The following is a 24,104-nucleotide window of genomic DNA, read 5'->3' on the forward strand; positions in this document are numbered from 1 at the left end:
ACCAATGATGTATTTCACAGAAGTAGAACAAAAGATCCAAAAATTTATGTGAAACCACACAAAAAAACAAAAAGCCACCGCAATCTTGCGAAAGAAGAACAAGGTAGGAGGTATCACACTACCTAATATCAAACTATACTACAAGGCTATAGTAATCAAAGCAGCATGGTGCTGGGATAAGAACAGGCATACAGATGAATGGTACAGAACAGTGAGCCCAGAAATAAACTCACGCCTTTACGATCAATTTACAATTGACAAAGGAGGCAAGAACATACAATGAGACAAATACAGTCTAATCAATAAATGGTGCTGGGAAAACAATGAAACTACACCACCTGCTTACACCATACAAAAGAATAAACTCGAAATGGATAAAAGACTTAAATGTTAGCTCTGGCCAGCTGGGTCGCTTGGTTGGTGCACTGTCCCATGCAACAAAGGGCTGCAGATCCAATCCCAGGTCAGGATACGTACATAGGCTGCAACGTCAACCCTAATTGGGACACATACTGGAGGCAACCAGTTGATGTTTCTCTCTCACATAGATGATTCTCTCTCTCTCTCTCTTTCTCTCTCTCTCAAATCAATAAAAACATAGCCTTGGGTAAGAATTTAAAATAAAAGACTTAAATGTTAGACGCAAAACCATAAAAATCCTAGAAGAAAACAGAGACAGTAAAATCTCAGGCATTTCTCTTAGCAATATTTTCTCTGATATATCTTGTTGGGCAAGGGAAACAAAAGAAAAAAGAAAAAATGGGACTACATCAAAGTAAAAAGGTTTTGCACAGCAAGGAAGCCATTAACAAAATGAAAAGACAACCCACCGAATGAAAGAAGATATTCCCCAATGATACATCTGATAAGGGGTTGATATCCTTGCTCATATGTGGAATTTAATGAACTGAACTACCAAGCAAAATAGAGACAGACTGATAGATAGAGAGCAGGCAGGCAACTCTGGTGGGGGGTGGGTCTTGGCAATGGTGGTGGAGGGACTGAGCAAGAAAGAAAAAAGAGAGAGAGAACTCAGGGACATGGACAATAGTATGATGATGGCGGGGTGGGGGGTGGAAGTGGAAGCGGGGATAGAGGGGATAAATGGTGATGGAAAAAATAATAAAAATTTTTGCAGAACAATCAGAAAATATTTCTTATACTGAAATGTATACATCTTACTAAAAAACAAAATAGCACCCTCGCCAGTGTGGCTCAGCAGGTTGGAGCATCCACCCATACACCAAAAGGTGGCAGGTTCGATTCCCAGTCCGGCCACATACCTAGGTTGTGGTTTGGTTCCCTGCTGGGGCACGTCTGACAAGCAACCAACAATGTTTCTCTCTCTCATGGATGTTTCTCCCTCTCTCCTTCTCTCTCTCTCTTCCTTCCGCTCTCTAAAATCAATAAACATATCCTTGGGTAAGGATTTAGAAAAAGGTAGCAAATTTGTTGGTGCCATAACTTAACTTGTTTCCCTGGGACAGAATAATGCTCAACACCACTTGGTGTAATTTAAAGTTTGATGAGCTTTTAATTATTTTACCCCACTTCTAAAACCCGAAGAGGAATTCAAAATAGCACACAGCATTGCGTGGCATTTATTGTTCCATAAATCTTGAGACTCAAAAAGGAATGCTGAATAGACAAGCAAAACTAAAACAGTTAATAGAAGCTCCCTTCTTTCCCAAGTGAGTGGTACAGAAAACATGTGGTCATACAAAAGCGAAGGGAAAATGACAGAAAGGAAGGCTCTCCTGCTTTAGGTCTATAGGAGTTACAGACATTTTAAAGCAAAGACAGAAATATTGAGACACAGTGTTTCTTTGTATCAGACAAACTCCTTTATGAATAAAACAAAATGTCAAAGCTTTTATCCACTGAAGAAGTTTATCTTCCGGGAGAGATTTTAAATTCAAAATGACTGATTTGTCCTTCTGCCTGAACAAAAGTAAGGATCAAATGCTACATTCGAAACCAAGACACCTGGTTAAATGGACAGAGGTGCTATAATTACAATAGAATTGAAGCCGGGCTGGCGTGGCTCAGTGGTTGAGCATCGAACCAAGAGGTCACCAGTTCGATTCCCACTCAGGGCACATGCCCGGCTGCGGGTTCGATCCCCAGCAGGGGGTGTGCAGGAGGCAGCTGATTGATGTTTCTCATCACTGATGTTTCGCTCTCTCTCCCTCTCCATACCTCTCTCTCTGAAACCAATAATAATATATATATATTTTAAAAGAATGTGAATACCAGTGGCATCCTGTTTGGGTAGAAAGGCAGACTGAACACCAATGCAAGTTTTCCAACAACTTCTAGGGCAACTGTTTCTCCCAGGCAGACTGCGTGGTAAACGCAGGGTGTCCCGGCCATTCTCAGCTCCACTGCCTGCAACCTGCGCCCGGCTGCTCCTGGCGGACACAGATGGCTAAGCGGGGCCTAACCAACCTTGACGTCCGTGAATTATAGAGCTGAATTCCATCGGCCGCACCACAAATTTGGACTAAATCTTCCTTTGTCAGTTTTAATAAGTCGGCACCTGAAAAATCGGAAAACAGTCTTGTGTAGGAAGAGAATCTGTTTTTGAGCAGCCACTGCTGTTCCCTGGGTCGTGGCTGAAGGCTGACGTTGTTCACTGGAGGCCTGTGAAGCTCCATCTCCCTGATGATTTGGGGGAGAACTGCAGCCGGGGACACTGCAAGTGCGCTGCTATGAGGAGGTAAAAGGGGCGCTGTGGAGGGCTGTTATTCACACAGGCTGTGGGGGTATCTGGCCTCGGAGAACCCTCTGTGAAGGCTGCGGTATCATAGGATGGCTGAAACTTTTCCTTTTCGTGAGCAGTTCTCTTCTCCATCTTCTCTCAGTCAGTTTTCTGTTTCAGGTCTGCACCTTTTGCCTTCAAAACTTTGATTTGGCAGGTAGCTGAGTGCAGATGATCTGTGTGTTCTCCACTTTCATTCTGCTTAAAGGTGTCTACCTGGATCCTAAAAGGCACTCCCTCTCCACCTCCCTGCTTCCCTGGAGTAAAGTCTGTGCTGATGCAGCGCGCTGTAGCCCGAAAAGGCCGTTTCGGCCAGCTGGGAGGCCTGAGGGGCCCATCACTGTGAGATGTGGCCCTAGGACTGCAGGGCCTTCGCCCATTCCCAGGCTTGACCCGCCTGCCCAGCCTCTACCACCCAGTTAACCCCACCGACATCGCTCTGCCAGTGCAGAGGCAATATCCAAAATTTATAGAGAACTCAGACAACTCCAACCCCAAAAACAAACAATCCAATCAAAAACTGGGCAGAGGACATACACATCCATATGTTCATTGCAGCATTATTTACAAAAGCCAAGCTATAGAAGCAAACCAAGTGCCCATCAATAGGTGAGTGGATAAAGAAGGGGTGCATATATACAATGGAATATAACTCAGCCATAAAAAGAATGAAATCTTGCCATCTGCAACATGGATCGACCTAGAGAACATTGTCCTGAGTGAAATAAGTCAGAAAGAGAAAAACTAATGCCATATGATTTCATTTATATGTGGAATCTAAAGAACAAAATAAAAATTTTTTTTAAATTGAAAAAGACTCATAGATACAGAGAAGAAATTGATGGTTGCCAGAAGGGGGGGGCTTGGAGGGCTGGTTGAAAAAGGTGAAGGGATTGAGATGTACAGACTGGTAGTTACAAAATAGTCATGGGGATGTAAAGTACAGCATAGGAAATATACTCAATAATATTGTGGTAACTATGTATGGTGTCGGATGGGTAACAGATTTATCAGAGTGATCACTACATAAGTTATATAAATGTGAAATCATTGCACTGTACACGCAAAACTAATACACTATTGTATAGCAAATGTAATTGAAAAATTAAAAAAATATTTTTTAAAAAAGAAAAATTGCATTTGTATTGGACACTCCCTCAATACTTAGGCACTTTCTTAACAACACTACCTTAGCTTTCACTTCCTAGTTGGGCTGAGGCTAAAGGTCACCCACAGATGAAAACTTAAGGCCTTTACAGGTCTTCTGTGAGCATGTGTTCTACCCTGGCCATAAACATGGCTTTTCAGATTCCCTATTACTTGGGGGGGGGAGGGGGGGTTCAATTGTCTTATCTTCAAAAGAACTCATTCCCCAGAGTTTCTACTCAGGCTTTCAAGTTGTCTGTTGTTTCCTCCAATTGTAATATTTTGCCCTAGGCAGCAGTAGCCCGGTTCACTTGCCTTACGGTGTTTGTTTGCTTGTTTTGACAAACACCCTGTGTTTAGGACTTTTCCACACTGATGGAGTTCTGAGTTAGGAAAACAAACAAACCCTTGTGTCAGACATCTTCAGTTAGGTCAAAGTAGACACATATAAGTTCTTAGGAATAAGCTCTGCTCTGCTCCCTCTGAAAACAGGAACCTGCACCAAGAATGTGAGTGCTGTCTTTAAGACAACTGCTGTGCTAGGGAGGGGAGTGCTGAAAGGCTAATTAAAACACCACAAAGCTCCACATCCATGTTTAAGTCACCTTTTTCTTTATTCAGTTATTACCTGATTGCTGTAAACCTTTGCTTATTTACCAGTTCCAAAAAAAAGTTGATTTTGACAGTTTTCATTCATTTTTCAGTGTTTATTTGAAGATATTGGCCCTTTGCGCTTCCGCGTCCAGCATTTTCATTCTCTGATCATCTTGTCAAAGTAGCAGATGGGTGATGACATGGATAGGGTCAGGAAGGGAAGGAGATGGAAGGATCAAAGACGATGCGACTTACTTTTGCTTGTATACTGTTTTACCAAATATGAAGCAGTCCCACCATGGTGAATAGATAATGAAGTCTGACATGTGATTCTCATGATAGTTCATATTGTTGAAGGCCAAGTCATCTTTTGTTTTTGTAGTATTAGTAATGAAGGGATAAGAGGAAACTGTGTTTTTGCCAGACAACCTATAGGTAGAAGATATCAGAGGCCTAGTCAGATTTGGGAGAGAATTTAGAAGCAAGCAAGTAATGTAGTTTGCAGGTTTCTGCAACCAATTTCTAACATTTGGAAGGAAGAGAAAGGAAGCAAAATTGGGAAGAGGTTGAAGTCAAATTAAGATGCAGACCTACAAATTTTCGGTCAATTCCACCAGAAGCTCTGTAGCATCTATGGCCCTGCAGACTTGTCCCACAGTGGACCTGAATAATTGGGCCTTTATACCTCACCTCAAGCAGTTATTGGCTATGGGCTGCCTCTGGAAGGATATGAGCTTCAAACAGGGTAATTACCTGCAGTTGAGTCACTATCTAGAGCTGCTGACAACTAGTCCTTCTTTGATACATATCTGAGCCATCCATAAGTAGAATTTCTAGTCTGTATTAGGTACATGTTAATATAATTGGCACTGTTCCATAAGCAGATAGTTAGCACTCTGAAGAGGCGTTTATGATATAAAGTTTAAATTGATTCCTAGATATCAAGAGGGGTATACATTATTAAAGGAAATCTCATTTAAAAGCCCTTCACTGGTGCTTCTTAAGAAAGTAGATTTTAAGTCAACTTATATTTCAAAGAAAAATAAAGAAATTTGATCATGGAAGCAAGCTCTGCAGAGAAGTTGTGCTAAGATGAGAGATATCTATATATTATTTAACAACAATTTTTGGTTGACTGTTTTTTCCCCCAAGGGTAATCTGAGGACAGAATAGATGCAGTCTTCTCGCTGAAAATTTATTTAGGTATACCAAATCAGAAGCCTGTAGAGCATCTTACTTTTAGAGTTTGTTTGTTTTAATATGTTTTTTATTGATTTTTTTTTTTAGAAAGAGAGGAAGGGAGAGGGATAGAGAAATAGAAACATCAATGAGAGAGAAACATCATTTGGCTGCTTCCTGCATGCCCCTCACTGGGGATTGAGCCTGCAACCCAGAATGTGCTCTGACCAGGAATGGAACCGGTGACCTCTCGGTTCATGGGTTGACACTCAACCACTGAGCAACACCAGCCAGGCTTACTTTTATAGTTTTAATACATTACCCTTTTCAATCATAACACTTTACATCAATGTACCCCACTATTTGTCATAAAATGGCATTAACGACATCATACAGACTGAATCCCTGGAAAACACAGTCATTCTAATTTTAATGACCATGCCAATTAAGATAAAAAAAGACAGCATATCTCGTATTTTCCAGAAATATGACACTGCTGATCAAGAGGTTGAAAGGACATCATAGAAACCTAATGCCTGACCTTCCTGACTTGTTATGGAAAAGGCACAGAAATAGTAAACATATTAAACACCCATCAATGTTAGTCAATGATGATATTATGCTTGGTTATCCGTGAGCTCTGATTTCAAAGTTAGTAATTTGTCTTCTTTTAAATCTTTTCTTTTTCCTGCTACCCAGTGTTGTAGTAGAACGCTTATGCATTCTTTGTCATTAAGAAAAAATGTTTATGCCTAGAAAAACCTGAAGAGTAAGTAAACAAAACACATCTGCAAGATTTTAAGGATAAAGTGATTAATCTGTGTCTCATTTTTCTTCGTAGCTGAAAGGAAAATGCCAAGAGCCTTAGAACACTGGCTCCTGTGTATGTAAGAGGGAACTTGCCGATGAAATGGATACAACCCTCAACATTCTTTTTCTCACTTTTCAGCTCTTCACCAAATATCTTTATGATTTCCTAGCAATACTCTAAAGGTTTAATACAACAGACAAGATGGGGACAACTTAAAATGTTGGTCTGGATGAACAAGCCATAACAGTCCATCAGTCTGAATTTTAAAAGTTCCTGAGCCAAACAGTCTTTATTTGTGTGATACATTATACATATCTACACCTATATGAAGGGTTACACACGAACACAGTTGAGGAAAATCCAGGCAGTGCTAAGTACTATAGTCCAACAGGAAGCCAGAAGCAGCAAAGACTTCCCAAGTCCATAAACAAAGCCCTTCTCATACTGAGGAGGATGTGGTCAGGAACATAAATGGGTACAAAAATTCCTGGTTCAGGTAGCAGAAATATTGCTGTTCTCTGTGGGTTATTCAATAACACAAGAAGGTCTTAGAGTCCGGCCGGGCAGGGCTCAGTGGTTGAGCATCGACCTAGGATCCAGGAGATCGCGGTTCGATTCCCGGTCAGGGCACAGGCCCGGGCTGTGGGCTCGATCCCCAGCAGGGGGCATGCAGGAGGCAGCCGATCAATGACTCTCATCTGATGTTTCTATCTCTCCCCCTCTCCCTTCCTCTCTCTGAAATCAATAATATATTTAAAAAAAAAAGAAGGTATTATACTGTCCCCTGGAGCTCCATAAAATCCTCTTTCGACAAAGCATTTTCCTTCTTTTAATTTTAGAAATGCCTATTTTGAATCCAAAGAAAGGGGAAAGATTCATTCAGTCAGCCATTCAAGAACTAGTTTTAATGCAACTGCTATGATAGAAAATAGACAGGTAAGTAATTATTTAAGAAGTGAAAAGCTGGCAGACGGCATGGAGAAGCATAAAGCAAAGAAATAGGAAGAGATGGGGTAGAAAAGGTAGAAGTTGACTCGCAGGCCCCAGAGCCTCATGGGGATATGGTCAGGACTAAGATGATCAAGGGTTCTAGCAACCCTAGACTTCTTTCAGGAATCGATGTGAAGAGAGCAAAGGACATCACGGATTTCATCCAGATAGTCTTAGAATACAAAATGCAGGGGGCAGTTGGGACACTGAGGGGTCCAGAAGGGTGGTGGATCAGTCGAAGTTCTTGGCCTTCCCCTCATCCTGCCAAAGATTTCTGGGAAAGAAGGCAATCTTATCCTGAGCTAATGGAGCTCTGGGACGCCTTCTTGACTTTCTGAATGAGTTGTAGATGGCTGCATGTGTTAAAATCAAGCATGCTTTTTAACACCTTAGAAATAGCCAACAACCTATTAAATGAAAACAAAAGGAAACATTTACAGCTGTAAATAAAACCTCACACACACTATTTGAGAGACTGCAAAAGTTTGCAGCACACTGATAGATTGTTGGTGAACTCTTTTTCTTAAAAAACTGTGCAAGTACATGTGGCTAGAAATTGCTGATGGAATTTACTACGTCTTACAGATAATTCGTTGGGTAAAACAATATAAAGCCAAGTTATGCTTAGTTCATATTTATCTTTTGGTTTCTACATTATTTTATTGTCCACCAACATAAAAGCAAGTAACCTGAAGCACTGGCAAGACTTGACTGGGGCATTCTTCAGTAACTTTTATATACTGTTTCCTTTTATAATTTGAGATGCAATAATGATTTTTGTCATAAATTTCTTTATAAATATTCTTACTGATGGATGATACATTTATTTAAGCGTCAGTGGACAAATAAAGTTATCCACGGGTGACTAACAACCTTGAATAAATATTACTTCACTCAGTTGCTATCCATAGTACCTAAGAAATGCAATTACATGCTGGGACCTATTATCCCAATTAATGGACTGTTTTATATTCACTGTGCATTATACTTGAAACACTTTAGAGGACTGGCCTTCACTTAGCTACAAGCAAAGTAAAATTTATAACAAATAACCAAGAAAAGGCTTTCATTTACTTACCAAGATATGTACCGTGTAATTATACTTTAAGCATAACTAGACAGGGCTCAAAAATGCCCTTTGATTTAGACCACAATAAAAGTATATTTTTAAAACCATAACAAATATAACTTTGTAATGAATGACTCACTGTGGGTTGTTGCAACACTGGAGGCTTCCTTATCAGTTATGTCTATCTCTCCCTTCTTGAAATGATGTGGCCAAAGGTTCAAGCTGATTATTATTTATTATATTCAGAGAGTCTCATAATTCCAGTCCTATGAACTAAAAGAGCAGCAATACATGGAGGTCTTCCACTAGCTGGATGGCTGAACAAATAAAATAGTCCCTAAGAAGAACACAACCCCTTGTTGTGTTGCTACTTTGTAAAATGTCAGCCTGAGGCTATGTGCTACCGCAATGGAATTTGACCACTGAAGTTTAACTCTACTCCCTCTGGTGGTTTGCAAAGCTGTATTACCAAAGCTATAAAATAAAACACAGTTGTAATTCTTCTCCTTATTGTAAGAAGCATTGATCGCCTCTGATTGTATATTATGGCAAAGGGGCAGTCTAGTACATCAATTTATTGCATTTTCTTCCTGATAATTACTGGAAGTTATTGAACAAGGCAGGGAGTTATAGCCAGTAAGTTCCTGCTCTAGCTGAGGAAGCAAATCTACAGATATTTAGTGGATCTAAACAGCTGTAAACAACATATCCTGTTTACAGTGTAGTAGAAATTTCTAATTTACATTGCATCTGAGGTTATTTTAAGAATCATACTCTCAATTCCACAAATTGAGAATTCAAATGTGAACTGTAGCAAAATGTCATGCTAATTATATTACCTTTGTTTTTTAAAACTGATTTGACAACACTTAAAATGTCAAGTCAAACCATTTGGATTTGCCATTTCACTTTCTTAAGACATAAATTTTGTTAATTTTTATTTAAATTTGTCATTTATAGTGAACATGTCATCTTTGGTCACATATGTTTTTGCACTTAAAATTATAATTCCTGTTTTTGCTTTATTTTTATTGTTGACACTATTACAGATGTCCCCATTTTCCCCCATTTGCCTACCTCAAAATTATAACTTTCTGTATCTAAACTCATCCTTGTTTAGTAGAAAAAATGTCCAATAATAAAAAATATAACCAAATTTTAAAACATGAAGGTCACTGAAAGAAAAAGATACAAGTTAAAATATAATACTTAATTTCTCTTTCTACAAAAGACACAACAAAAAAGGGGTAAACACAAGAAATCAGGAGATATTAAAATAAACACATATATGTATATAGGTATACATGTCCAATTCCTGCTATACTAAGTCGGAAGCAAAGTTATATTTATACAACAGTTAACAGAAGTTAGATTGGGAATCATCTAGTATCATTCAATATCTTATTTACATATTCTAAAATCACAAAGTTTGTATGTTCCCTGTCTGATAATGGAGAATTAACCCTTACGATATCAACCCTCCTACAGCCTACAGATAACAATTTGGGGTGGGGGCGATGCCTGAAGGCACCAGAGGGCAAGCGGAGGCAGGAAGATACACTTAAAGAGAGAAAAGGGCACAGCTGAGTTTCCACATTTTAGAGTTTTTTTGCATGAAGGGAAGGCCCTTGCAGTCCCACCAGAGGTAGGTAAACTTTAATAGAAACCCCTAAACCATGACTTGAAGAAACAAGTTAAGAGACTTGGGAGCAATGACAGCAGCTGGAAAGTGAAGGCAGTATCTCAAAAAAAAGAGAGTCATGAGGTGGGGGCTAAACTCTGTGTGTAATATCATCCTGTCTGTCTAGCTGGCCTTTGAATAACAGAGGTGTGAGACAGAGTATAAGCATCCCAGCTATGACTAAAAGAATGAACAGATTTTAATTCCTGGCCACTACCTAGAAAACAGAGTTAGGAGTATGAGTCCAGCAAAGTTACCTGCTTGTTGTAACAGAAACATCAACAATAAAAAAGTCCAATTTCTGATCAAGAAATCCACTTGGATAGATTTACTATCTAATGAGAGATGACAGAAGAAAACCTCAGTGAACATAAAGATAGATCAACAGAAACTATCTAATCTGAAGAATAGAGAGAAAAATGATTCAGTAGAGTCTCAATAGCCTGAGGGATAATAGGAAATGGTTAACCGTGTATGTAAATAGAATACCAGAAGGAGAAGAGAGAGAGAAAATGGGTTGGGAAAACAAAACATTTATAATTTTAAAAATGACTAAAACTTTCTCAAATTTGGTGAAAAACATAAATATTCAGACTCACAAAACTCAATGTTGGTAGAAAAAAATCATCCTCTACCTTCAAGGTTCTTCCAGCTAGATTAATAATCAAATTAATGCAAAACAGATTGGCAGGAGAAAAGCAAATTAAAGTTGAATAACATGTATACCTCATGTATACATGTATGAAAAAGACTCAAGAATACTGACTAACTCTCTAAAATGGTGGAAGTCATCACCTAAAATACCACCTTCATCTAAAGACAAAGAAGACCTTGGGGATGGAGACAATTGATGTTTCTAGAAAAAGCACAGTAAACAGGGCAAGATTGTTATGTAGATGTAAATCCAAGCCTTCTCCATTGACAGTGAAGCAGGCCTACTCCAGTGAGGGAAAACACCCTTACAGATGGAGATTTCCCTTAGAAATATAAATATCCTTTCCAAAGGGTAACTTCTATTTTGTTTTCAAAGCTTCTCTCAGGTCTGGAGTTTCTTAAAATAATATCCCAAAGAGGCATATTTTGGGGTGGCAAACTCTACTCCTTTTTATCAGCAAACCACAAACAAGTTAATATAAGAAAAACCATACCAGGCATATCATGCCATTTTGCTAGAAAAACAGATATAAAGTGAAAGTCCTGAAAACCAAAGAAAAATGGTAAATTATATAGAGAGGAACATTTACACAAATTATTGCTGTTTTTTTATGAGAGACATCAAAAGCAGAAGGTAATATAAGGACATTTTGAGATAAACAAAAAGAAAACAAATTTATTTTAAAGAAGGTTCTTCAGGTTGAAGGCAAATGACACCAGATAGAAATTTAAATATTCAGAAAGGAGTAAAGAGCACCAGAGAGGGAAATATGAGTAAATGTAAAAGACTGTTTTTCCTCTTAATTACTGTTTAAAGCAAAATTGTAATATTGTATTGTGGGATTTATAACATACACAGATGCAATACATGTGACAACCATAGCACAAAGGATTATTAAAACTAAAAGTAAATTTAGCATGATTGCAGGTAAAAGGCTAAATTACAAAAATCAATTTCACTTTTACAGACTAGTAGCATTTAGAAAATCAAATTTTTAAAAAAAAAATGCAATTTCATCCACAAAGTGTCATAAAACATTTTGGGAATATATTTAACAAAAGACATGCTGAAAACTAAAGATCTTTAAAAATAGATATTCTATGCTCATGTATTGGAAAGACAATGTATACTTAAGATGCAATTCCTCCACAGTTTTATATATTAATATATTTAATATTTTATATCTGTTGTTGACATTGGAAATGTCCACACCTGAAGAGATTTTTTATAAATTTATTTGAGCTAAACTGACAACATGCCAGGAAGTAAGGCCTTAAATGCTCCTGAGAATGACAGTTTTGCAGCTTCATTTTTTAAAAATTGATTTGAGAGAAACAGACAGACAGACATTGATTTTTATCATTCCACTTATTTATGCATTCATTGGTTGATTCTTGTATGTGCCTTGACTAGGATCGAACCTGCAAATCTTGGAGTATTGGGATGACGCTCTAACCAACTGACCTAGGTACAGTTTCTTTAAGACATTTTGAATTAAGGAGGAAATGTAAGGAAAATTACTCATCCTCTCATGGCGGCCTCAGGAAATTCATTTCCTGGCAGCACCCCAAGAACTCCACTCCCAATGATAACACTCCAATTTAAACTTGTCCCACCAGCACTTCCACATAACTGTTCCCTCTGACCCCTCAAAACCCACCTGAACCCTGGATCCAGGAATTGGAACTTTTTTTTTTTGAGCAATAACTTTCCTGTTCTTGCTTGGCACTCTGCAAATAAATTGACTCTAATTTCTCCACTGCAATTCTCGGTGTTTAATATTTGGCTCACTAGTGCTAGGTAGACGAAATCTTTGTGTTTGGTAACGTAATAGTAGGGAATATGACATGGATGAATCTCAAAAACATTAATCTGAATGAAACAAGCCTCACACAAAGGAGTAGAAAATCTACAGTAACTTTTATATGAAGCTCTAGAACAGACTAAATTTATGACAGAAAAAAACCAGGCAAGTGCATTCTTGGGAAGCTAGATGCAGAGACTAACTTGGAAGAGACGTGAAGGAATTTTCTGAGGCAATGTAAACATCCTATGTCTTCACGGAGGTTAGGATTATACAAGTGTACCCACTGTTAAAACTCAGCAAATGTTCATTTAAGATCTGTGTATTTCATTGTATGTCAATTGTCTCTCAAAAGAAAAATTATATAACCACATACTGAACTCCAGGGACAAGGATAAGGTCATCTTATAATTTGATGTGTCAGTAGAGGGATGGTAAGATAGACAAATATGTGATAAAGCAAATATGACAAAAATCTTATTGTAAAATTAATTTTAAAAAAAATATGTCTTTATTGATTTCAGAGCGAGGAAGGGAGAGGGAGAGAGAAACATCAATGATGAGAGAGTCATTAATCAGCTGCAGCCCACAACCCAGGCATGTGCCCTGACCTGGATCGAACTGCAATCTCATGGATCATAGGTCGATGCTCAACCGCTGAGCCACAGCAGCCGGGCTCTTATTGTAAAATTTAGATGTTGGTATATGGGTATTCACTGTATAATTCCTTCTACTTTTCAGTATGTTTGAAATTTTTCAAATAAAATGTTGAAAAAAATATAGAAAAAAGGGAACATCTGTAATACTTTCAACAATAAAGATAAATTTAAAATATATATAGACAGAGAGTTGAAGAGACTTGGTCTTTCAAGGACCTATTTCTAAATAACAAACTATCCCAAAACTTGGTAATTTAACATAACCATTTTAATTTACCTCACAATTTCAGGAGTCAGGAATATAGATAGGGCTTAGCTTGACAAGTCTGCCTCACAAGTTGTTGAGTGGGATCTGTTTGTAATTTTCAGTCAACATCTGAACTGATCTGGAGAGTATAAGATGGTTTTACTCATGTGCCTGGTACCTTGCAGGACTGGCGAGAAGGCTGCGCATAGCTGGGACCTTCTTTCTTCCCATGTAGTTTCAAGGACTCTCCCACTGGTCTTTCCAGGACCTTCTTTCTTCCCATGCAGTTTCAAGGACTCTCCCACTGGTCTTTCCAGGACCTTCTTTATTCTCATGTAGTTTCAAGGGCTCTCCCACTGGTCTTTCCACCTATACATGACTTCTTACATGACAGTTCACAGTTCTGAGAAACAGTTGTGGAAGTTTCTCTTAATGGTTAGGCCATCATATTATGTTAGTCAAAACAATCATAAACCAGCCCAGATATAGAAAGAGGAATGTCACCCTGGCTGGTTTGGCTCAGTGGTTATTGCGTTGGCCTGAGGACTGAAGGGTCATGGGTTCGATTCCGGTCAAGGGCATGTACCTCGGCTGCAAGTTCCATCAGGGCCCCAGTCAGGGTGCATGCAGGAGGCAACCAATCAATGTGTATCTCTCATATCGATGTCTCTGTCTCTGTCTCTCTCTCTCCCTCCCCACTCCCTTCCACTCTCGAAAAAAAAAAAAAAATCAATGGAAAAAATATCCTCAGGTGAGGATTAAAAAAAAAAGAGGAATGTCAAATAATTAGTAGCTATCTTTAACCTGCCAAACTTAGCATAAGCCTTTTAACTGAAACAATGTTTAGTATTTAAGTGTTTAAACTATTGAATACATATTTACTGACTGCCCATTCTAAGTGGTCAGAATTAAGTGATACATGGTCTGAAACATCCTTCTTACCCTCAGTGAGCTTACAGTTTAGGTTGATGGGGGAGGGCTAAACACTGCAATACAATACAATACGATAATTACTTGAACGGAGGTATACACAAGGAATCATGGAACATAGAGGAGGGAGCAGAGGAGGAGCCAGGGAAATTTTCCTAAAAGAGGGAAAACTCAGTTGACTACAAGAGCAGTAGTGGAAATCTGCCATACAGATAATAACAAGGTGGCATTCCATAAAGAAGCAGAAAGCACGTTACTTGAAAATCCTTCCCTGCCCCTTTCACATCACCAAGATACTTTCCACTCACCTCTTTGTGCCCAACTTTACCTACACATATGTCTATCATAGCACTTCAATCATCTACTGTGTTTATTTATACGAATATCTCCATTAGAGCACAAGCCCCTTGATGGCAGAGAAGATGACTTGTCTCTGTAGCACTGATGAATAAATAAAAGATCTCAATTAATAAATGTTTTAAAAAGAATAATCTGATAGCAGTTCTTCTGAGTTATTTTGGGGTCAATTTATGGGGATCTTTTAGCCTGCAACTTTACAAACTTGTCCAGGAATATAACCTTAGGGATATTGCTAGAAACTTTCTTGAGGTCCACCTCAAAGTGGGAACAGAGATGCGTTTTAATATTATAAAAGTGTCACTGTAAAGACAGCCTAAGGGGAAGGGGCCTAGTCTGGCACTATACCCCTCACGCTGGCACTTCCTCTTCCCCATTCAAAAATGCATGAAAGTTAAGGAGCGGAAAACATTGCTATAAATGAATGAATAAACGAAAAAATAAAATAAAGCAAATAATAACTAAACGGTCACATTATTTGCACTATGGTAAGAAGGGACACTAAGAACTAAGCCAAGGCCTTTATCTTTATTTTTTTTAAAAAGACTAAAGAAAATAGAAAACTCACAAATGTCCTATCAGCTGAGGTGAAAAAAGCTTGTTTCCCCCTGTGATCCTCTGGCTTGAAGAAAAGAGTCAGAGAATGAATCACCTCTTCAAAGTTCCCCAGTGAAATAGCCAAGAGCAGAGTCCTTTTCTCAACAGAGCCTTAATCAGATGCTTTCATATTAGATTTCCACATGAGTAAGGACAGCCTCAGCCATTTTCCTGTCTAGCCAGCGATATCAAAACCCATAACAAGCAGACCCCTCTCTCGCCTCACAAATTCAGCTTTACTCGGTACTGAAAAGAGAAAAATAATCACTCCTGAGCTCAGGAAGTCTCCTCAAGGCCATTCTGATGAGTCTGGTTAGAAAAAGAGCCCAGACTGAGAAAGCAAGTATGCAATTTTTACATAGTTGTAACCGTCAGAAACACTGTCTGTCACCGACAGCAATTAACGAGGCCTGTGATGAGCAAGAATTAGAGTGGACAAAAGAAAAATAAATATGAACATAATCAATTAATGAGTTAACAAGTGCTTTCTCTTTAACAAGAGTCCCAATTTCTTCTTTGGCTTTGGATCTCCTATTTCTATCTTTCTCTCCTGTGTGTATAATTTCCATGCACATTTCTCCCGGTTGTGAAATTTTTTTCATATTGACACAATTATATTTTCATTTGAATGAATGTTTATCTATAGAGCACACATGCTTAGGACTAAAACTGAAGAAAAACAGAAAGAAATGTTGATACATTTTCCAAACTTCTTTTGTCTATAGTAGAAATTATTAAAATAGTTTTATGATGATGCATGGCAAGCTTCCCTAAAGGTTGTTGGCTAAACAAGTATGTATGTCATTTTTACTTTACATTTATTGACACATCATATTACTTTGGAGAAGATAAAGGATTTATCTTTAGTACAAAGCCATTATTGCCATCATATTTCACTAGTGAATTGTCAATTTCCTCCATTATCATAAAATCCAAATTATCCCAGATGATCACCCGAGTCAGAAGTAAAGACAGAATAGAATAAAAGGCACCATATTAAAGGAAAATTTAAAACTATTAATCATTGTCCCAGTTTGTTTTAATATAAACAACTTTAGACAAAACATTTAGAATTGTACCCTTGTAATCTGTTTTTAAATAAAATGGGCCTTTATTGGGGGAGGGTAACCAAATTACTTTATTTGAAGGAATGGTATAAATGAAAGACATAAGTGGATGACTTGGTAAAGTTATAAAAAGACGAAGGTAACTCCAACATGCAGGTACTGCTTTGGTGACCACGGGCGTCGCCCCCGTGACTATGGGAAGCCAGCCTAAGGCTTAGCTCTCTTTCTTCTCTCTCAGGGTGTGCTTGTCAAGGAAATACTCTGCCAGGCCAGATCCGGGTGCCCCCATCTTGCACAAGTTGGTTATGGGGTCACCCAGTTCTCTCATGGATTTCACCTGCTCATTCAGGTAATGAGTCTCAATGAAGTCACACAAATGGGGGTCATTTTTGTCAGTGGCCAGTTTGTGCAGTGCCGGTAGTGACTGATGCACACTTTTTTCCAAGTGCAATGCACACTCCACTGCATTCAGTTCATCGTCAGGTCTGGTTCCTTGAGATACTGAAGGAGGGTTTGGCCACCTCGTTGGTCCTGCAGCTCCACCGGTTTCTCAGCAGGTTTCCTCTCCTCATGAGATTGGTAAAGAAAACATCTGGCCAAGTTCTTCAAAGCCACATCATCACGCTTAAAGCAGTAAGTCATGGACAGGTAGTCGTAGGAAGCTAGAGCTGCAGGTTTACCTGGCGGTTGATGACGGCTTCCGAGGCCTGGTGGCAGCTCTGGCGCACCTGCGAAGGGGACTCGGTTGTCATGGTGGGAGCTGCCACAGCAGCGGTGCGGGGCTTGGGGCATCGGAGGGCACTGTGAGGAGGGCGCAGAGGGCGGGATCTGGGCAGCCAGCTGGGATGGAGGACAAGTGCTGGTTCCGTCTAAGCACTGCTGTAGCAGGAAGCCGCAGTGACTCAGCGAAGGCTGAAAAAGTGGGCCTTTAATGCCCTAAGATCTCATGCCTAAAACCCTTCCTCCAGAAGTACTTACGTTTATTTTCTGCTCAATGTATATTTTCTTATTTATCAGATACAAAAATATTATAAAATAAGAGCTAACATTATTACTGAATCCCTATAATGTGCCAGGCACTGTTTTAACTGCTTTTTATAATACTAACAATAACATTAATAGATTAATAGAGACAGATGGCATTTAATGAGCGCTTACTATATGTCAAGTATTATTCTAAGTCAGTGATTTTCAACCTGTGCACCACAAGAATTTTTTGTTTGTTTGTTTAAAATATTACAGATGTCCCTTTTTCTCCCCAATGACCCATTCCACCCCGTCCCTTCTCCTCCCCAGTCGCTCTCCCCACCATTGTCCATGTCCTTGGGCTGTGCATGCAATACCTGTTATAGTATTTATTTAGTCAGGGGCACTGACCTCTTTTCCCTTAGACTGTCAAATAAAAAAATGACAACAGCCAACACAACAGTAGATGTCCAGTGTGAACGAATCAAAATTATACCTATTTTTTGTCAGGATGGCAAAAAATATATATTTTTGTCGTGCCAAAGAATTTTAGTAATTAGTTTATGTGTGCCATGAGATGACAAAGGTTAAAAATCTCTGCTCTAAGTGCTTACATTAATTTCATTCTAACAACCCTATCAGCATAATTATAATTTTACAGATGAGGATATTAAAACCCATCAAGATTAAGTTATGACACCAAAAGCATGAGTAACCACAAAAAGAGTTGGTTTCATCAAAATTTTAAAAATTTTGTTCTTCAAAGGGTACCATCTAGAAAGTAAAACAATAACCCATAATATGGGAGAAACTCTTTGCAAATCATATATCTGATATGAGGCTTGTGTCTTGAATATATAAATAACACTTATAATTCAATAATAAAAGACAAATAACCCAATTAAAAAATGGGGAAAGGTCTTGAATAGACATTTCTCCAAGGAAGATATACAAATGACATCATTATTCATCACAGAAATGCAAATCAAAACCAAAATAAAACATCACCTCACACACACTAGGATGGCTAGAATAAAAAAGTCAGATAAAAAACAAGTATTGACAAGAATGTAGAAAAATTAAAATCCTGAGGCAGTTTTGGTGCACCACATAAAAAGGTGCAGTCACTCTGGAAAACAGTCTGGAAGCTCGGTCCCCAGGGGGCGTGCAGGAGGCAGCTGATCAATGACTCTCATCATTGATGTTTCTGTCTCTCTCTCCCTCTCCCTTCCTCTCTCTTAAATCAATAAAGATATATATTTTAAAAATAGAGGTATGTAATGTTGATATAAGTACAGAGATCACAGAAGCATGTGTTGTATAAAATTGTTGTAGAACATTCAAAAATCTTAGCCCATAAGCACTATCACTCTGAAGTGACCAACAAGGACTTAGCATTTGTAGAAGCTACTCGAAAACCTTCACTGCTCTGTTTCTGTCTCACCCACCCACCATCACTTTGCCTAGAGAATGAAATTCAAAATTCCTACCTATGACATGGAGGACCTGTCACCATCTGGCCTGAAATAAACCTCCTAGCTTCATCAGTGACTGCATACTAACACACCTCCTACAGTCTAGCCATGGTAAGCCATGTCTTTTTAGGCCTCATTGCTTCGGTCATGATTCCAGTACAGAATGCCCACTTCTGCCTTCTCTTTTTATCAAAAAGGCACTCTTCATGGCTTAACTGAAATTTCACCCCATCCGCAAAGCTTTTCCCTTCCACGTGTTATTAATCATTCTTTTTGTGGCAAAAAGATGCACTCTACATCAGCTCTTTGTACCACCATTATAAAACTTATCTCAACTTACTTTATTCCATCTTGTATTATAGTTTTTTATGCGAGTGCCTCTCTCCAATGCCTTCTACATTACATGCTCCCTAATGGCAGAGACCAAGTCTCAGATATTCATCCATCATTTCTAGTACTTTAAGCATCGTAAATCTTTGATGAATAAATGCCTGTCAGTTCTCGATGGCAATTATATTGTTTCCTCTGTTTCACCTGTTCTTATTTAGATGTTAGTGTCATGAGCCCATTGGAGATTTCATTATCAGTTCTCACTTGGAACAGTTGGCTTATACATGAACTCTCATGCCTCTGCACTGAGTGCCTTGAGGGCTCTGACTTGATTTTTTGTCGCTGTAGCTCTAATACTGCACCTGGTACACATTAGGCCTACAGTAAAGTGTTACTGACTGAATGAACAAACGTCCAGATGAAAATATTTCTCCCAGTGACAAAAGAACATGCACACATTGCTATTAGATATCATATCTGAACAATATAAAGGGCATAGCATACACTCATAGCTCAAAAGTTGCATAAGTGAGGATCAGTACCAAACAGTGCAAGTATTGGTTTGCCACTCTCATTTCCCTTAAATTGTGTTGTCAATGCTTAGTTTCAGGACATTTGTTATCACAGTTGTTTCTTAATAACTCAAGAGCCTGGTTATAAAAGGGAATTAACATAAAAACACATTTAAATCTGTGTCCTGTCAGAAAATAAAGTGTCAACATCAATGCTATAATTAAGGCTAAAAAGGCAAGTAGACTATAAGCACAGAATTTTAAGGCTTTTATTTCTCACAAAAAGATTTGTGAAGGTAAAAGTTTCCATGGCTGCTCTTAGCCTAACTGTCCATTTATTTTAGAAAATTTGGGGGAAAATGCATCACTGTTTGTAGAGAATTTAGCTTAAAATACATATTCTAGTTGCTCAGAAATTATTCATATGTTTTTCTCACTGCTAAATGATTCAAAACAATTTTGTTTTAAAATGTCAAGCTTATCATGTGTGCAATCCTGAATGGTGATGTGTGACATTTCTATAATCAAGTGAGTTTGATTTTCAAAATTGAAAAAACGTTTGTGGGAATTTTAAATAGCATATTTCAAATAGTATGCATTCCAAAGATTTCTGTTTCTCTAGAAAAGAGACAAGCCTGATGTCTGCTCTGTTCTCCGCATTGTAGAAACTAAAGGTTCTAGAAGTCAAGGGGAGGGGAGAGGGGAATCAACTTTTTTTTTTTTTTTTAAAGGAAACGTGCTCCTTTTTTTCTTTAATCCTCACCTGAGGATATATATTTTCCATTGCTTTTTCAGAGAGAGTGGAAGGGAGAGAGAGGGAGACATCGATTGGTTGCCTCCCATACAAGCCCCAACTGGGGCCGAAGATCGAGCCTGCAACCGAGGTACAGTCTCAGACCCACGACCCTTTGGTCTGTGGGCCAATCCTCTAACCACTGAGCAAAAATGGCCAGGGCAGGAAATGTGCTCTTTTTAAACATTTCTTGTTTATGTCCCAAGAACACTTACATGACAGAAACATCAGGAAGAAGAAATAATACTCTATCTCAGTAATTAATCCATGTGAGCCTCATTTATTTATTATTACTGTTGGTGCTGGTGGTGTTCAAAAAAACATGACTTGCCCGGCCGGGTGTGGCTCAGCGGTTGAGCGTTGACCTAGGATCCAGGCGATCGGGGTTCGATTCCCGGTCAGGGCACAGGCCCGGGTTGCGGGCTCGATCAATGACTCTCTCATCATTGATGTTTCTGTCTCTCCCTCTCCTTTCCTCTCTCTGAAATCAATAAAGATATATTAAAAAAACAACAAAAAACAACAACAACAAAAAACATGACTTTGAGAACTACCCTCTTAAAAAGTTTTCAGTGTACAATACAGCATCAGTAACTGAAAGCACAGTGTTGTACAGTATACCTCTAGAATTTTTCATTGTACATGACTGAAACTTTATGCCCATTAAAAGAAACCGCCCATTTCCTCCTCCTGACAACCACTGTTTTACTTTCTGCTTTGATGACTCTGACTACTTAAGATACCCCATACAATGGAACCACGGATCTTGGTCCTGTGACTGGCTTATTTCACTGAGCATAAGGTCCTCAAGCTTCATCGATGTTGTAGGACATGGCAGGATTTCCTTCCTTTCTAAGGCTGAATAATGTTTCGTTGCACATATGTACCATGTTTTCTTTAGTTATTCGCGCACTGACGGACACGGAGGTTTCCACCTCCTGGTTATTGGGAAGGCTCATGCAATCGACACGAGCCTGCAAGTGTCCCCTTAAGATCCCAATTGCAACTTTTTTGAATACCCAGGAGCAGAATTGCTGAATAACAGCAATTTTATTATTTTACCTAAGAACCTTCCAAAATCTTCCTGTAGCTGTTATCATGCTCCTTTCTTTAATTTTCCAAAATTCAGTCATTTTAAGTAACGATATCTTTATGAGTAATAAAATGCTTTTCATTCAGCCATGTGTCTATTTTAAACAGAAGAGATAATTTCAAGAACCAAACAAGATACTATTTAGCAGCTACTGTAGTAGAAATAATTTGACATGTTTTTTTATCCATTTTTCTGGGCCTCTGGTTAGAAATGGGAAATAAACTGAATTCAGTATTTCTCAGAAATTATACACCATTACAGATTTATAAATAAATATCCAACTTTTGTTAACAAAGCTAATCAGCTTCTCCTCTTGATTTATATTATAATTAGCTCATAGAATGATTTTGCCTCTATTATTGAAAAGAACATAATTTGTGTTCCAAATGAAAGATAAGTGTTCCACCATTTAAAAGTGTATGGCCATGATTAACAATCTCTGCTGTACAATATTTGTCTGTATGTCCTATTTTCAAAACATAGAATATTACATTTTTAATAGTGAATTTTAAAACATAGTTTATGGTTTAAACCACAAAATCTTTGATGTAATTTCACTGGCACACTGAGCTGTGTGCTGCTATAAAGTAGCTCTCTTTTTATCAAATTTAAATTTCCAGAATGTTTGCCATTACACTAAAATGTTTGTCTTATATCTTTTTGCTTAAAAAAGAGTGGATGCTTCCAAATGTCCCATTTCTTTAGTTTGTCAAAAGAAATAACAGAGTAGATTCAACTGACCATGGACATCTTTTATTTAAAAAAGTATAATTCTTTGTTAGAGATTGTGTACTTTGGCAATGATTTTCATGGTGAGAACAAAGGCTACCAATGGCAATCAATTAATGTACTGCCTATTCTGCTTTTATTAAGCTCAGATAATTCAGATAGCAAGTATAAGAGGTGATCCCAATCTGAGTATTAAACGTGATTAACAATTGATATGAGAGTAAGTAAAAAATTGTGTTATTTTTAATGTAGCTCAATCATAATTTTCATTCTTCTAACAACACAAGCAGATTTAATTTGCCTACATTTAATTTAAGCAATAAATAAATATTGAGGACCTACTCTGTATACTATGTAAAACATATAGTATAGTATTGGGCATTACTGGTCATAGAAAGTAAAGAGCAATCTCGGTTGTCACTGAACTTGACCTTTAAAAGATGATGAAGAGAAAATGTCCCAGCAGCTGCAATATAAGGCAAAACATACTAGCTACCATTTGAGTGTTACCAAGTACTGGAGAAGTTCACAGAAGAAAGAAAGGGCATCTGACTGAGAGATTCAGAGACATTTTAGGATTGGGGTAGCTTTAAGAATAAGTCATATCTGATTATACTTATAACTGAATACTGTAGGACAGAAAGAGATATTTAATGCCTATTTCCCTAAGTAGAATTTAAATTTCATGAGAGCTGTGACTATGTCTGTCCTGTGTCTGCCAGCACAATTCCTACAACATAGTAGGCATTCAGTAATTGTTGAATGCATAATATGAGTTTAAAAGGCAAATAATAAGATTAAAGTAATATGCTACATTCTGGTAACACTAGAAGAAATTAATAGAGCTTTACATAATTATTATAGGGAACTTTCTTTTTTAAAAACATATGTTTTTATTGATTTTAGAAAGAGAGGAAAAAGAGACAGACAGAGAGAAAAACATTGATGTGAGAGAGAAACATAAATCGGCTGCCTCCCGTACGCACCCCAACCGGGGATCAAGTCCGCAACCCGGGCATGTGCCCTGACCGGGAATGGAACTGGTGACCTTTCGGTATATGGGGTGACACTCAACTGAGCCACACTGGCACTGGCCAGGGCTGTAGGGAACTTTCTTTAAGAGAAATCATAAAATGGAGAGAGCATGAGTTCTAGAACCACACTGCCTGGGTTTGAATCCTGACTCCCATTTAAATGCTGTGTATCCTTAGGAGAGTTATTTAATTTCTCTGTGCCTGGCTTTCCTCATCTGTAAAATAAGAATACTAATTGTACAGATCCCATATGTCTGTTGTGAGATTAATACCAGTAAAATACTTATAACAGGGCCTGGCATATAGTAAGCACTCAATAAATATCAACTGTTAACATTACTGCTGCTGCCACTACTAACTACTACCACTATTAATATACATTATAAACTATCCTTAAGGGCCAAGAATCCAAAGATGGATAACACCGCTCTATATTTTTGCTGGGAAACAGACAAAAAAATAAATGGTTACAACAAATATTACCTGCTATTTTTTAATCACTGAAGAACAGGATATTCATATTAATCATTTTGGATAATATAATGGTGCCATATATACCATACACAGATCACAAATCTGCAAAGGTTTTTGGCCCGATAAACTATTCTTGATGCTAAAAATAAAG

General features: G+C 38.2%; 2 pseudogenes; both read right to left on the reverse strand.

The window, feature by feature from the left end:
* Positions 1-2,235: 2,235 nt before the first annotated feature.
* Positions 2,236-13,931, reverse strand: LOC107524989 (upstream-binding protein 1-like; annotated as a pseudogene).
* Positions 13,932-16,761: 2,830 nt separating this feature from the next.
* On the reverse strand, positions 16,762-17,323 carry LOC107524998 (ferritin heavy chain pseudogene; annotated as a pseudogene).
* Between the last annotated feature and the right edge of the window lie 6,781 nt (positions 17,324-24,104).

Source organism: Miniopterus natalensis, chromosome X (genome assembly GCF_054644295.1).
Source record: "Miniopterus natalensis isolate mMinNat1 chromosome X, mMinNat1.hap1, whole genome shotgun sequence".
Taxonomy (NCBI): domain Eukaryota; kingdom Metazoa; phylum Chordata; class Mammalia; order Chiroptera; family Miniopteridae; genus Miniopterus; species Miniopterus natalensis.